This window comes from Corvus brachyrhynchos, unplaced genomic scaffold, assembly GCF_000691975.1.
Source record: "Corvus brachyrhynchos isolate BGI_N302 unplaced genomic scaffold, ASM69197v1 scaffold408, whole genome shotgun sequence".
NCBI classification, from domain to species: domain Eukaryota; kingdom Metazoa; phylum Chordata; class Aves; order Passeriformes; family Corvidae; genus Corvus; species Corvus brachyrhynchos.
Window position 1 is genome coordinate 1013908 of NW_008239759.1, and position 15292 is coordinate 1029199.

Consider the following 15292-nt stretch of genomic DNA (forward strand, 5'->3'; position numbering starts at 1 on the left):
GTGCTTGCTTCCTCCCATGTTTCAACAAAAAAGGCAGTCTGTACATCTGCTCTCACGCCGTTTCTTTTGCACCAAATGAGCAAGGTTTGTAGTGCTTGCTCCTCGTATTTGATGCCTCTCTCCTGTAATATTCACAGCAGAATGTTCAAAATAGATTTTTCTTCTGCTGACATTTGAGCCCCCATGTCTATGTTCCCAGTCGGTCATCTGAGGTCAGGTGTCTCTTTCTGCTTTCATAAATCGTCTGGACTTTCAGGCTCTCACTCTCCACCTTGTACTGCTAGGCTGGGCTCCACCGCTGGCTGCTCTAAGGTCCACAGTCACGACCCTATCATGTTGGGGTCGCAGTTTAAAAGTGGATACAAAAGACTGATGCCCAAAGATGGTGGCAAGCATTAGCAGTTTATTATCCCACAGTACAACTTTTTATACCTTTTCTCTATATCTCGCGCATAACACAGACTCCTTTTTTGCGTTATAATTGGCTAACAAACATGTGCCTTCTATCCTTTTCTAATTGGTCACAAATCACTCTGCTTTTTGCTGTAAATGTCAACACATGTCTGCATTCTACATTTCTGTCTCAAAGTTGTTTATCTGTCTTGTTCAAGGGCACAGCTGCACCCCATCCAGGCCGAGGCTGCCCGCAGCCCATTGCTGTCCTCCCACAAGGGTGCACAAGAAACTGGGAGCAGACACACCTGGGACAGCTGATCCAAACAGACCCTACCATGTCGCTGTTGTACCAAGATGGCGCAAAGAATAACACGGATTCAGGATTGGGTTCAAAGTCCAGAGAATGGCTCTATTTAATTATATAATTCAGCTTTTATAGCTTTATTCGTAAGGGTAGATTAGATGCTTGACCATCTGCCTCCCAGAGGGATTGGCTGAATGTCGTAACACCCATTTTCAAAATATTTTTCCCAGTGTGGAAACAAAGGCACAAACAGGTTGTGCACCTGTGAGATAGTTTACAAAACACAGACTGCTTTCCCAGCTGGTTAGCATGAGAAAGGAGACTTTCATAGGCGGCTGTAAAAATAGGAAAATTTCTCTGCCACCTTCTCTTAGCATCTACACTACCAGACCATGTGGCATCATGCTCAACATATAAAGCTGGATGTCAAAGGAGGAAAAGAGGGGACATTTAAGGTGATGGCATTTGTCTTCCTAAGTCCCTATTACATGTGATGGGGCCCTGCTCTCCTGGAAATGGCTGAACACCTGCTTGCCCATGGAAAGCACTCAATGAATCCTTTGTGTGACTTTGCCTGCATGTGCAACTTTTGCTTTACCTACCAACCTATTAATGTCTATCACATCCCATGATTTTTCTTATTTGTACTTCTATAATTCTCTGCCTGATCCCACCAGTAGTGTGAGTGAGTGAGCAAGCAGCTGGGTGCTTACTTGCCTGCTGGGGTTAAGCCATGTTGCCTATTTAGGCCAGGCTGTTCTCTTTCCCACTACATGGAGAGAGACAGATGTTCTCCTCAATGAGAGGAGATGAATTCTACAGCCATTAATACCTTTTCTTCTACAAACCTCACAGTGAATCAAGGCTTGCCTTTTACAATGAGATTAAAACCCAGCTGGAACAACTAAGTTTAATACATCGGCAAGGGAAAGCAAGATAGTTTTATAGAACCATGTCTGTAAGTGTCCAAATAATAGTATCTTTATATGTAGCTCTAGGAAACACATATTCACGTACCAATAAATGGTAAAAGATTGTCTTAGAAGAAAGAGGCAGAATTATGGACAGTGGCTTTTCTGGGGATGCTGAATGCAGAGAGAAGGTGAATGTGTTTAGTTTCAGTGGTAATATTTCACAAGGATTAAATAAAGGAGGAGAAAACAACTGCATATTCTTGGAATTATCCTAATAATAAAATCATTGTTTCACAGATTAATCACTCAGAGCAAGAGGCAGTCAATATGAACCTTAAAAAAAAAGGTTGGGATAAAAGAAACAATCTTAAATTCTGTCCTTCCTTTTTACTGTCATAACCATATTTGTCCATAGTTGCTCTCCTGTTTCTTTTCAAACTCTCATCTGAATCTAAGACTGCTTAATTCTGAAAGCTTGACCTACACCTAATTGTTTCATCATTTGTTTGCCTAGTGAAAAAATCTGAATACCTTTTTTGCAAAAACACCAAGTTATCCCACTGAGGTAAAAAATTATTTATTTATTACTTACTAGAAAACAATTCAAAATAATGTATTAATAAAGTAATCAGAGTGGTCAGTAGGCAGCCACTCTGTTAAATCCTTCTCATGAAAAAAAAATCCTATCAGTTATGTAACAGCACATAAAGTGTGCCCAGATCGTAGAACTGGAAAATACCATGAAAGCCAGATGGATGCAAATTCAGAATTTTATTATGGTGGGACAGGGGGGTGAGCAGGAGGGCTGGAGGGAGGGTGGGGCTTGGACGGGGGAAGTGCATCTGTTTGTCTGTTTTCCCTTTGTCTCCACATCTTGGGAAGAGCAGTCAGCCAGACTGCCTTTGCCACAGGGAAAGTACCCACTCTTCTGCTGGAAAATATTCATAGAGCAGAGGGAATAATCAAAAGAGCACCACTTGGGGTACAAGTAAGTGATGCCTGTATAATGTTGGCAAGTACGGTGATGTGAGGGGATTCAAAAATTATGTGAGTCAAAAGTAATAAACCTTAGCATTATCATATGGCCTTCTTTGGCTGTATATTAAGATACAGTTCTGTATGTCTCAGAAGTTACCATGTCTAAACATTAGATTTTACACAGCACCACTTTGAACTACTTACAGAAGCTAGATTATTTAATTTTAAAACATCAGTAGCAGTCAAGACAACATATTGTACTACACTACATATATGCAGGAGATAATGTATTATTAAATGAAACTACTATTTAAAACAGCATTATATTTACTGTTGTGATTTTTTTAACCAGTCAGTTCTGTTTCCTCAGAAATTAGTGCTCTTCTACTGGGTCTTAATATGAGTTAGTTTAGGAAAAGAAACTTTCATATCAACATTATTTTCAGCAAGAGATTTTTAAAGTACATTCAATGTTAATTGGAATTTGTGGTTCAACAGAAAAATTTAACAGTCATTTGTACTGTTAGAGACATTATTAGTCATCCTTTTCTCCCACAAATACATTTTATGGTTTGAAATGTCGCTACAATGGGCATTTTGGAGCAGCAGCCACAAGTTTGAATAGGAACAGGTTTAGCTCGTATTTTAACTTTCAAATACATGGAAGTATGTGTAAGTTCAAATTTTTCCAAGTGTCAGGGAACATTTGTCCGTAAGTTTTCCAGTTTGTTTTCAGTAACACTGTGTTTGTTGTGGTAACAATGGGCTTGGTATGGAAGCAAACAGCAGGTTTTTTATACTCTATGGTGATTCATTGTTGATTTTTTTTTTTTTTTTGATGTGGGAACCTACTTAACCAAGGGAAAGATAAATCTGTAAGTTACAACAAGAGACTCATAGGAAATGTTTTTCTTTTCTGTTTTCTAACTCAAACTTTGTTTGAACTATAGCAAAATGACTTAATACCCATGAGTCCAAATTAATTTTTATAGAACTGCAGCAACTTTTTTTTGTTCTCGAAGTTGCAGGAAACTTACAAAGCATATAAAGTGAAAATTGCATTTCTCTATGTCCTTTTAATACCATTTTATAAAATAGGTGTCAATTTTTCAAAACCTATCATATCTTCCAAACTTAAAGCCCAGGGTGGAAATATGTTCCCTTTGGATACATCAGTACTCACTCCCATGGTTCTCCTGCTCAAGTTTTGTTTAGTTTCTAAGGTATGGCAGTATTTAGGTATACTTTTCAGAAGATTTTCTTTAAGACTAAAAAAAACAAAGATGAAAGGCCTTGTTAGGTGAAAGCTTTCTTGAGCATTCATTTGAAGATAGCTTTCTTGTGAAAAAAAAATTTTGAGTTCTCATCTCAGTCTCAAAAGGAACAACAACATAAACCTATTGACTTCTGCTTTCATTAATGTGATTGGCTTTGCATACAGGGGGAAAGACTAAAATGACAAAATGTCTTAATTGCACCATGGTGTGAGAAAGGGAGGAAACAATTGGATAGCAAAAATTACCTGCAGGAGATGATGGTATCGATTGATTTTTCTTTTAATCCATCATCTGTTGGATAAGAGGCAATATTCCCATTAGAATCTTTGCACTGGAGAGAAAAAATGTTCAATACTTGAGAGAATTTAAGCAGAGAGAAGTTAAGTAGGCTCTGGCTTACATTTGTACACTGACTTGACATGTGCACTGAGTGGCCAGTAGCTCATTCGGTCTTTGATGAAGACTGCCTATTTTAAAGTAAATAAATTAATAGGTGCTACTCCACTTCTCTTATCCTATGACTTTGTCCAGGATTAGAAATAGAAAACCTCTAAATTAGTGGGAACAGGTCAGCTTGCCTGATTTTTGGAATACTATATTTCCAACTAGCAAAAGTAGAATTTCCCGGATCTACTGGGAAAGCTTTCAGTGTTTTTTGATACATCCAGCTGGCTTTCAAAGACAGATGAATGAATGAATCTGAATAGGTTTCTTTCTGGGAATAACGGTGACCAGTGACCTTCAGTGAGAATTACGTATTGAGCTTCTTCCCTTTAGTTTTTTCTTTTTGAATAATAAGAATATCATATACAAGCGATTTCTGTTGCTATAGTTGAATGAGGTATGAACTGCATAATATTTTTATATGGCTTTTTACATCAACAGACCAGTGAGAAAATTTGTACTCTTTAGCACAAAGGGAAAATACCACACAAAGACTTGGTTTTGATTCACAAACTAGTGAATGGTCAGATGTAATTCAGCTTTTCTGTCTCAGTGTAATGCTTTCTCTCCAGTGGAGGCAACAGCTGGATTGCTGTGTCCAGTTCTGATCTCCAAAGTACCAGAGAGACAGGGAGCTCCTGGAGCCAGTCCAGCAGAGAACAAAGAAGATGATTAAGGGACAGGAGCATCTCTCTTATGAGGAAGGGCTGAGGGAGCTAAGCCTATTCATTCTTGAGAAGAGAAAACTGAGATGGGATTTCTTTTATTCATTGCAAAATTCTCAGCTGAAATGCCAGGGGCAATAAAGTTTAGGCTTTGTTAAAAGTAAAAACAGAGAAAGAGAGAAAGGCAACTCTGAGACTGTATTTATAATGCTGTTTTTTCTTTCAAACTATGTGGATATTGCTTCGTTTTTTGCCCTTTTGTTCTCCCCCTCCATTAAAGAGAAGGTCGTGGGAAATACTCATAACAGCTCATAATTATTTTCCATCTCTCTTCACCCACCTCTATGGCTAAACATTCTGGGAAATAATACATACAAAGTTGCTTTCTTCAGGAATTACAGTTACCATGTTATTTTTCCTGGCATTTGGACATACTATGATAAATAAAATAGAAAAATCCCCACCTGGCAAGGGTGCCAGGTTGGCAACCGTGTGGGTAGGAAAATCCAGCTTCACTGCATTTTTTATCTTTCAGTTCATCATTGCACAGAGAAGTGTATTGCCAGAGGATCAGTGTCTGGATATTTTTGTTATCTTTTCCATTTCCAGATACGAGGAAAAATAGACTGGATTTAGTAATTTATGAACCACAAATATGTTTTCAAGCAAAAATGATGGCAGATTTGTTTTATGAAAAATCTGAAGCATGGATGAATGAGAATCTTAGTACTCTATAAATTACTTTAATGCCATATGGACAATACGATTACTATTGCAAGCAATATCAAAGGGCCATTAATCATGAGAGATTCATTGGAAAAAAAAAAAGCCAAACCAGTGAAAACAACAGAATAAACTATCTTGGAAGTCAAACATCTCTCAAGAGTGTTGATAATTGGGTGGCTTAGTTTTCTGAGAAACTATTCTTTTGTTTCTTAACATCTTCAAGCATTCTTGGAAGGGACATTATGCCTACATGGAAGATCCCAATGGAATCTGAGGATAATAATTTTTAATTTTTTAAATTCTGCTTTATTTCTGTCAACTGAGAAAATAAATTTTTGGATTTACTGGCTTGGTTCCAGTGGTTCTTTTTTCTCTTCTGTAAATAAAAATTCTCTGTGGACTTGAAAAAGGCAAGTCTTGGTTCAGCACTATGTATGTCTTCCATGTTTTAATGAGTCTGTGCATTCAAACACATAATGTGATACTTTGAAATGTACATTACTCCACTTGAGACTAAACAATGTAGCAACAAGATTGCAGATTAAAGACTGTCCATTTTATGAACACCTTTTTTAATTTTTAGAGAGAGCAATAAAAGCTGGAGTACATAAATTTGTTATTCATCCTATTAAAACTCGTTTTCTGTTACCTATATTTAGTTACAGTGGGCTATTAAATATAATTATCTAGCACTTCTGAAAGTCAGTTTGCTATGGAAAAGTAATGTAGCTATTAGAATGACAGTTTTTTTAATGTACAGATTTAAAAGCACAATCTAAAACTTTAGAAGAAAATAAGAGCTGTATCATGGTTTCCTCAACATACATGAAACACAGGGAAGCTTCTGTGTATATTACATGAGCTATTACTGATACCTAAAGAGGCAGAAAATTATTCATATCCCGGTTTTGTTTCATTTTTCTGTGCTTTCTTTTCAGAAGACTTATGGTTGTTTTCTAACATTCACAGTGTTCTTCTGCCTATCTAAAGGAAGATGGTCAGGTCATTTTCTAAATTTGTATGTAACTGCAGAGCTGAGAAGATTTACTGAACTCAGAATCTGGAAGATAAACACTCAGGACCTTCAGGCTCAAAGGTACTTGCTTTCTTATTTACTGCTAGTTGAGTGTCTGAGAGAAAGGCAATAGCTTTTTCCAAGTTTGGTAATATCAGACTTTGCTGAAGTAGATACTGCTTGAAATGTCACCTTCAAGTACAAATTGAACATGTTATTTAATTAAGACTTTCTGGTCACTTATTCAGACTGCAAAATAATGTAACATCCAGATACAACTCCTGTAGGAGCAAGACCTTTTGAGGATTTACGGTGAAAATACCTACAGAATATTTCAAAATTAACTGAGGAGTTATCTTACAAATATTTTGCAAAATTCACTAACTGATAATCAAGAAATATATTGATAATCTAAGTAGCAATTTTTCATCTAAGGTAATATGTGTTTGCTGTTTTGGTTTGATGCCACACAGTATTATTATCAGAACTGTTCTCAAGATAAAACACGAAAAACCCACAAAACCAGAAAAAAAACCACAAAACCAAACAAAAACCTCCAAACCAAAAAAAAAAAAAACCCAAAAAAACGAACCCAAGAAAAAAAGCCTTTTCACAAAAGCCAAATACTATGACACTTAAAAGAAAATTGAGATTTTTGCACTGGGTAGTTAGGTAGAAGTTATAGATGAGGTAATTGAGTCTGACTGGATAAATTGCCTTTAGTTTTATCTTTCTGGACAACATGACGTAGTTGACATATCCCACCACACAGAGAAGCATATCACTTGTGTGTGGGGTGAACAAATCCAGTCAGCAATATAGTCTCCTGGGATTATTGTCAGTGACAGAATACACACTGCTAACAGCTGTCATGCTCTTGGAAGAATGCTATTTTGCAATCCTTAAAAATATTAGTTTTAAAACAGATTCACAGACAAATCCTAATTTCATGTTAGTAATGCAGTATCACACCAGTCCAGCCTTGTCAAGAAGCGAGCAAGAATTTGTGTTGTTTAGTGCTGTACTTTTCACTGGTCCATGAAGTACCAGTACCACTAACTTTTTTGTTAGTTCATAGTCAGGTTTCCCTCACAGTCTGAGATAAAGCCAGTTTTCTTGTTGTGAGGGCTCCTGCCTGAACACCTTTCCTGGGGATGTAATGAATAGGAAGCCAAGGCATTGCACAATGGGTGCCAGATGTCACTTCACAATTTCTCCTCATAACGGAAAAATGTGCCTCCAAATTGAAGAAAGCCTGAAAGTTCTTGAGACAGTTGCTGTCCAGATATCCTTGATGGGATATCTAGACATTTGATCTTGCCAGCACAGCCAGAGGAAGGTGAAGAGTTGAGGGATGCCTGCAGCAATTATCAGGTCAGCAAGTTCCTTGCTGGCACAGGGAAGTAGCTATGTCTTACATGCAAGAGACTTTACAGAGACTTCTAGGAAACCATCCCACATCCTGAGTTGTGAATACTGACTTCTTCAGGAAAGGAAAGAAATGGAGAGGCAGCTGCACCAGAAATGAAACTTAAGGTATTCACAAGATGTGAAAATTTCATAACTAATTATTTTCTAAGAGCCCATTTACTGACAGATGAATAAATAAAATTATAAAAAGTTTGGCTGAAAAATACTACCACTTGAAGTCATGTCCTATTTGATTGCATGTCATCAAATCAAGTGGAGAACTGACAATATCTGACATGTAGAAGGTTGTGGCCAGCAAAGCATAATGCTAAATGTCAGGAAAAAGATACAATAAAATCTGAAATCTGTTGTATCACACAGAAAGGTAGTATTAAAAGTCAAGGACAACCAGTCATCTATTCCAAAATCTTTGGTAAATATCCTGTGTGAACATAATTGTTATTGCCCAACTAAGTATGTTTTTATAGATTTACTTTTACCCAACTCTTTTCAGTTGGTTGAGGAGATGTGAGATAATGCAATTATTGCTAATATCAAGACAAAATAGTGGTGTGTGCTGCTCTTGAAAGGCAGCCTGGATGTACTCTGACAGGGGGAGGATACACATGGAAGACGCCTGCAACATCTGGAGACATTGGTCCAGTTTGCCCAATATCCAGCAACACTTTACACCCTATTGCAGGCTGATGTTTACCAACATCAATCATAATCATGACAGCTGCCTCCCACCCTGGTAGAAGGTGTGTGGAGGGATGTACATGCAAAGACCTGACTATCTTTCATGGCGGTCACACCATGTCCCAAAGTGCCCCAGCCCACACACCTTTAGAACACTTCTAGGGAAGGTGATTCCACCACTTCCCTGAGGAGCTTGTTCCAATGCTGGACCACCATTTCAGTGAGGAATTTTTTTCTAATATCTAATCTAAACCTCTTCTGGTGCAACTGGAGACCATTTCCTCATATCCTGTCACTTAGTGCCCGAGAGAAGAGACTGACCTCCATCTTGCTACACCCTCCTTTCAGGTGGTTGTAGAGAGCAGTAAGGTCCCTCCTGAGCCTTCTTTTCTCCAGGCTAAACACCTGCAGCTCTTCCAGGTGCTCTTTATACCCTTACTCAGCTTCATTGCTCTTCTTCAAATACTACTGCGGGTATAGATCTTGATACACAGTCAATGGGCTTGCATGCTCAGGTTGTTGGAAAGATAAAGTGTGATTATTTCAAAATAACTTTACACAGGAAATTTTATGTAGAAATCTTAGCACTAATATTAAAATCAAATATGGAACAAAAATATTGGAAGTACTTGTTGTTGGTATGTATAAATTCTCTGATGAGATGGGATCAGATTAGTACCTTTAGTTCTTACTGTGATCTGTCCTAAATTTTTATGACTTTATCTGAGCAGTTAGAAAATATCTGGCATAGTAAAACTCCACCTGTTTTCTTAAAATGGATTATAATTCTTTGTAGCTTTTGTGCTAATGTCTTGATGTTTTGCTTAACTGACAAATTTAAAATCAAAATCGAATTAACAAGGTCAAGAAATGCAAAGGAAACTATCCTTTTATATAGTACTTGCAATTGTTCATTTTATGGTAAAAAAAGTACTATATAATTCACATTATTAGAACGAATAAGGATATCCTAGGGTTTAATTCATGTAGCAAAATCAGACATATTTTTGTATAAAATCTGAAAATGAGCCATTTGTTAGAAGTTAATTTAGGTGTACAGTATTACTACTATGTTTAAAGATTTAGACCAGAAGTTTTCAATCCTTAAATATGAACAATAGTTCAGTAAAATACAAATTCAGTTTCGATTTTCAAAGTGATGCTAACTAATTTATGTGGTCTTCTTAACAGCATCATTTTAAATGAGGCATAAGAATGTAATAGCAAAAATTAATTTCCATACCCAGAAAGCCTGTTGGATAATCCAACATAGGTATAATCCCAGATTATTGATGATTACGGACTGCAGAATTTTAAGTAAAATGAAGGAAAAAACTGCATAACATTTTTGTAATTAATACTTCTATCCTGCGTGCACCAATAAAGTATGTTTAAAAGTTGCTATGACAAATAAATTTTAAAGATTTTAATTTGACAATCTTTGCCTTCACCACTGGTTCAAGGCCAGAAAATAATTTTCTCTTATATTTGAAATGGGTGACACTGCCTTACTTTATAGATAGCTTTAAAAAAATACTGTAAAACCCACAGCAACAAATCATGATAATCAGCTTAGTTTAGATTTTTCCCATATTTCAGAATAATTTATTTCTATATGCTTAATACAGATGATAAGGTTTCATTTTTGAAACCAAATAAGTCAGCTACATCCTTAAGAAAAATCACTTAATTTTTTTCAGATGAATTTTTTCCTCTTAAATGTCTTTGAGATTAAAACATGTTAACATATGTGACACAACAGTTTGTTCATATTGTTGACTGTCCTGGGACAGCCGTAAAACTACAGAAATACAGATAAGGATTTTGACATAGAATCTGGAAGGGTGTAATGAATATTGCCAGCAGACTTTCAGTGTTGAGTCACCACAAGTCCATACATTTTGTGTTAGAGCTATCAACTGAAGAAAAATTCAGTCTGACATGATCAAACCCCACCTTAGAAACATAGCTCTTTTCAGATTGAAACCAATGTTATAGCATAGCATGTGTGTGAAATTTTTTCAGCACCTTTCTGTTTACTTTTTCATGTTTTATATCATCTTACTATTTAGATGTCTAGAAAACAAGTCAATGAACTTAAAAAAAAAAAAAAATAAGGCTTTTTATTCAATTCAGAGGAAAGAAAATAAAGCCTAAAATAACAGTTGGCATACTCATAAAGACATAATTTATTAAGCATCTATTAGCAAAAATAGGAAGTGCATATGTACCAAAGACACACACCATGCTACTACAGTGTATCTCTCATAGCACTACCTACTGAATGTAATCAGAGTAGAGAAGCCCCATCACAATTCCTCACAAACAGTTATGAAGGGCAGAGGACCAGCTGACACAAGCAAACTGTCGCAAAGGGAGGACTTTTATTGACATGATGTAGCTACTGTGCTAGTGGTTTTCACATTGTACTTTGTTTCACCAGGGTAAAGAAAAAAAATAAAAGAAAATTACAGCCATGCTCCAGCTCTGGGTGGATATGGTACCACGAACATTTTATCTCCAAAAAAAAAGACTTCCAGACGTAGATGCTTTGGTCTGTGTTTCTGAGGTACATCTACAGATTTAATTAGCTTTCACCCTCAGAGCCTGTTAATCCTGTGCAAACTGCCTGGGTCATGCACAACCTGAGTAAGTGTTGACACTCAAGGGAAGGTAGAAGGAGAGAAAAATTAGTCAAAGCTAAGAGAAAAGAGCAAATAATTTACACTGGTACAATTTACTGGTAAATGAAGAATTCTATTTTCAGGGCTTTTTTCCTTTAAGTCTGCAAGTTCTGTACAACATAGTTGTACTAGTGTCTGCTCAGAAATGAGTATCCCAAGTGGAAGAATTATATGCTGGGCAGGTAATGGCTTCATCTGTGTATAGATCTTGACAAAGGATGAAATTACATAATTTATGGTCCTGTCTGTATGTGAAAACCAGATCTTGCCTGGTAGGAGGCTGCCATTGGAATGCTGGAGTAGGTAGCAGCATGCAAGTGGTAGTAGCACATGAGCTATGAAAGTCTATAAGATGGATATGGCAGATGAAGATGGGGAAATGGTGATACTATCAAAATTTTGGTTCACCCAGACAGCCACTGGCTGTAGCACCCGGAGGGTGGTTTGGGGGGGGTGCAGTTTTGAGGGTGCTGCAGTGCAAAACCACAGAAAGCATAGGTTGGAAGATACTTCTGGTGGTCATCCAGTCCCATCTCCTGCTAAAAACAAAACATCAGTGGTGTGTCATGTCACTCAAAACCTTTTTCAGTCAAATCTCCACATCTCTTCGGTTAGAAGTGCCACACTGGAAATCTTTTCTTTTTCCCTTGCTGTAATTTAAGCCTGCTACCCTTCATTCTGTTGCTGAGTGCTTCTGCCTCCTGGTATGCCTGGTTCTCACTATCTGTGTTCTGCAAACTCAGTGCTCTCAGCCTCTCCTATTACATGTGCTCCAGTTCTGCAGTTATCTTGGTGGACATCCTAAAATTTGTCAATATCTTTTTGAACTGGGAGACACAAAACTCAGAATAAGAATCCAGTTGAGGGTTTATGAATACTGAATGCAGGCAAACAGCCACTTCTTTATACCTGCTTCCTAGACTTTGCCAGTGCAACCTAGTATGTAGTTAGCCTTCATTACTGCAAGGACACACTGCTGACCCATCTTCAATTTGTTGTCCACTACAACCCTCAAAACTTTTTCTTTAAAGTCCCTTTCTAGCTGTCACTTTTTCAATTTGTTCCTCATATGGACATGACTGCATGTGTTGTTGAATTTTGTGATTACTATCATCTCTTTAGATAATAATCTTGAGTTCCTTTTGACCTTAGTAGGTCCCTTCAAATAGCACTGATCCATACAGGTGAGTCTCATTTGCAAATTTGCAGAGGAACTACATCCCATCATGTGAGTTGCTAAAGACATTAAATGGTCTTGGTTTCAGGATCAGCCCCTGTCAAATTGCCTGACAGCATTTGTAACCAACATTCCAGCTGTCATCACTAGCTCCTGAGCATAACAATCCTGTCACTTTTTAACTCCCCAGTAGTCCATTCATCCAGTCTGTACCTCTCTCTGGTTATGAGGATGAGAGACACCATTCTGAAAAGCCACAGTGAAGGTTAAAAATAGCTGCTGCTCTCCACCTGTCAGCCAACACACCAAGAAAGGGCAGGAAGGTTGGTCATGCACAGGATGCTCTTCATAAATCTAGGCTGACTATTCCAGCCTTGTTGTTTTTGAATATGTGTGCTCTATGGGTAGAGACTGTCATGAAGTGGAGCATGTAATTAAAATCCAAGTGCCCTAATATTTCCTTCTAACATAGCAGCTAAGCTGTGTGCTTTGAGTGTGCCTCAATAGTTTGGTGCACCAAGGAGTCAGGAAATAAAGTGCTTTCAAAGACATCTGAAGAGCAGTGAGGGTTCCCCCTCTGGGCCAAGTAGGACCACACTGGCTAATACATCCAGCTATGTATGACAAAGAAGTACTTCTTTCAGTTTCGGTAGAAAAAGTACTCTGCCTTGTACTTGGCTTGGCTCATGCAAACTGGATTTAGGCCATAAATCATGGAAGTGCTTATTTGGGTTTTGGATTTAAAACCTCTCTTGTGAATGCTGTAAAGAGCTATTCTGTCTCACACTTCATTAAAACTGGTATTCTGATTCTCTATATCTTGCGACATTCCAGTTGCCTCAAAGTGTGCGTTATTTTTATATGATCATGTGGAGATTTCATAAGGAGAGTGATCTCACATCCTGTATGCGTTGCTTTTTTAACATCTTGACTGATGGATGGTGTATTTTCGGCACAGCATTCAGAGCAAGACATACTATATAGATGAGAACAAAATTTACAAAGCTTATAATAATTTTTTTACTTTCTTGAGTTGCACTTGGAGCCCAGCCCAATGACAAAGCCAACACAAAAAAAAAAAAAAAAAAAAAAAAAAAAAAAAAGCCTAGAAAAAATTTTCAAGATTACATGCCATGCAGTTTTTTTCTTTCTTTACAAATAATGCTGGTGTTTTTTAAATACTTGCTTTGAAACGGGTATCTTGCCCTAATACTCCATAATTTTAAACCTGACCACCACTGCCCTCAGTTAAATTACAAAGTTGTTTGCGTGGGTTGATTTTGCGCAATTAGTCTGTGCTGCTGGCATATACATTTCACGTTTTGTTAGAATAATTAGATTAGAAAGTTTTACAGGGTCAATATTAAACATTGTTAAAAGGAAAATTATTTTTCCCTAACTGCAATCTGTAACACCTCACTAGAAAAAAAAGAAATTTTATTTCATCTAGCAGTGGGATTACCCATCCATTAAAGTAGTCTTCCAAGACAGATGAAATGTGCTGTTTCTAGTTTGCAGTATTTTGAAATTCTGATCCAATTTTTCTGAAGATTCTATTTTTTTGTGTGTGTCTTTCATAGAATCCAGTCCATAGATGTACCCTAGCAAGGATAAGGAAGCTCTGTCCCAGGAACTTAAAGCCTTTTGGTTCTTCAAGAAGGCTCTAGGTCACTCAGGACTTCCAGATAGTCCACTGTAGCCCCAGGAGCCAAAATCCTGAAAGCCAAGAAGGAATTTGAGGAGACCAGGGATTCTTAAACTACTTTTAGGAAATGATAGTCATAAAATACTGACTCAAAAAAACCCCAACCAGTAATCCGGTTAAATATTATCTTCTATTAAATAGAGGAATCCAAATATTTAGACTTTGTCTTAGGATCCCTATCAATAACCACGAAAATTATATATCAATGTTCACTTTAATGCAGAGTTGTCTACATTCACAAAAAATTTTTTACTGGAGACATGGCTCTAGAAAGACAACACTGATTTTACTGGGGCAGCAAAGTTGGAGGGAACATAGCAACTCAGTGAACAACATGATGAGCTTTGACATATGCACTGTGCATTCCACAAACGAGTTGTCCAAACCAGTCAACTCTACAGCAGAAATGGGCTGAAGAAGAGAAAGAAATGCATATAGCCAAATACACTAATCAGAGATTTTTCTACCAAATTACTATTGAAGTCTCTTGACAATAAACAAAGGCATACTAATTTTAAAGATTTAATTTTTTAAATGAAATTGTGTACTGAAATGCAGAGATATATTTTTATTCTGGGAGGAAGCAGTTCGTGTAAAGAAGTGTGAGAAAAGCGCTGTAAATCTCCACTTAAGTAAACCAAAGAAATAAAAAAGAGGTGAATATGAGCTTGCAATATACCAGAATTATATAGAGTACAGTGTTTTGAGTTAGGAGGGATCTTTACAGGTCATCTTGTTTAAACCTGCCAATAGATCAGGTTGCTCAAAGACCTATCTGACCTGAACACTTTCCACATCTGGCCTTTAACACTTCCAGAAGCTTCCCTCTCTGGCTTTCTTGTAGGCCCCCTTCAGGTACTGGAAGGCTGCTATAAGGTCTTCCTGAACCTTTCTTTCC

The 15292-nt window shown here is 37.3% G+C and overlaps 1 long non-coding RNA gene across 2 annotated transcripts in view; it reads left to right on the forward strand.

The window, feature by feature from the left end:
* The first annotated feature begins 2488 nt into the window (after positions 1-2488).
* Positions 2489-15292, forward strand: part of LOC108448752 — a 112446-nt gene continuing 99642 nt past the window's right edge. For both annotated transcript variants that reach the window (XR_001864766.1, XR_001864767.1), the window contains exons 1-2: positions 2489-2602; positions 6674-6800. This is a non-coding gene — a long non-coding RNA (uncharacterized LOC108448752). The remainder of the gene's footprint in view (positions 2603-6673; positions 6801-15292) is intronic.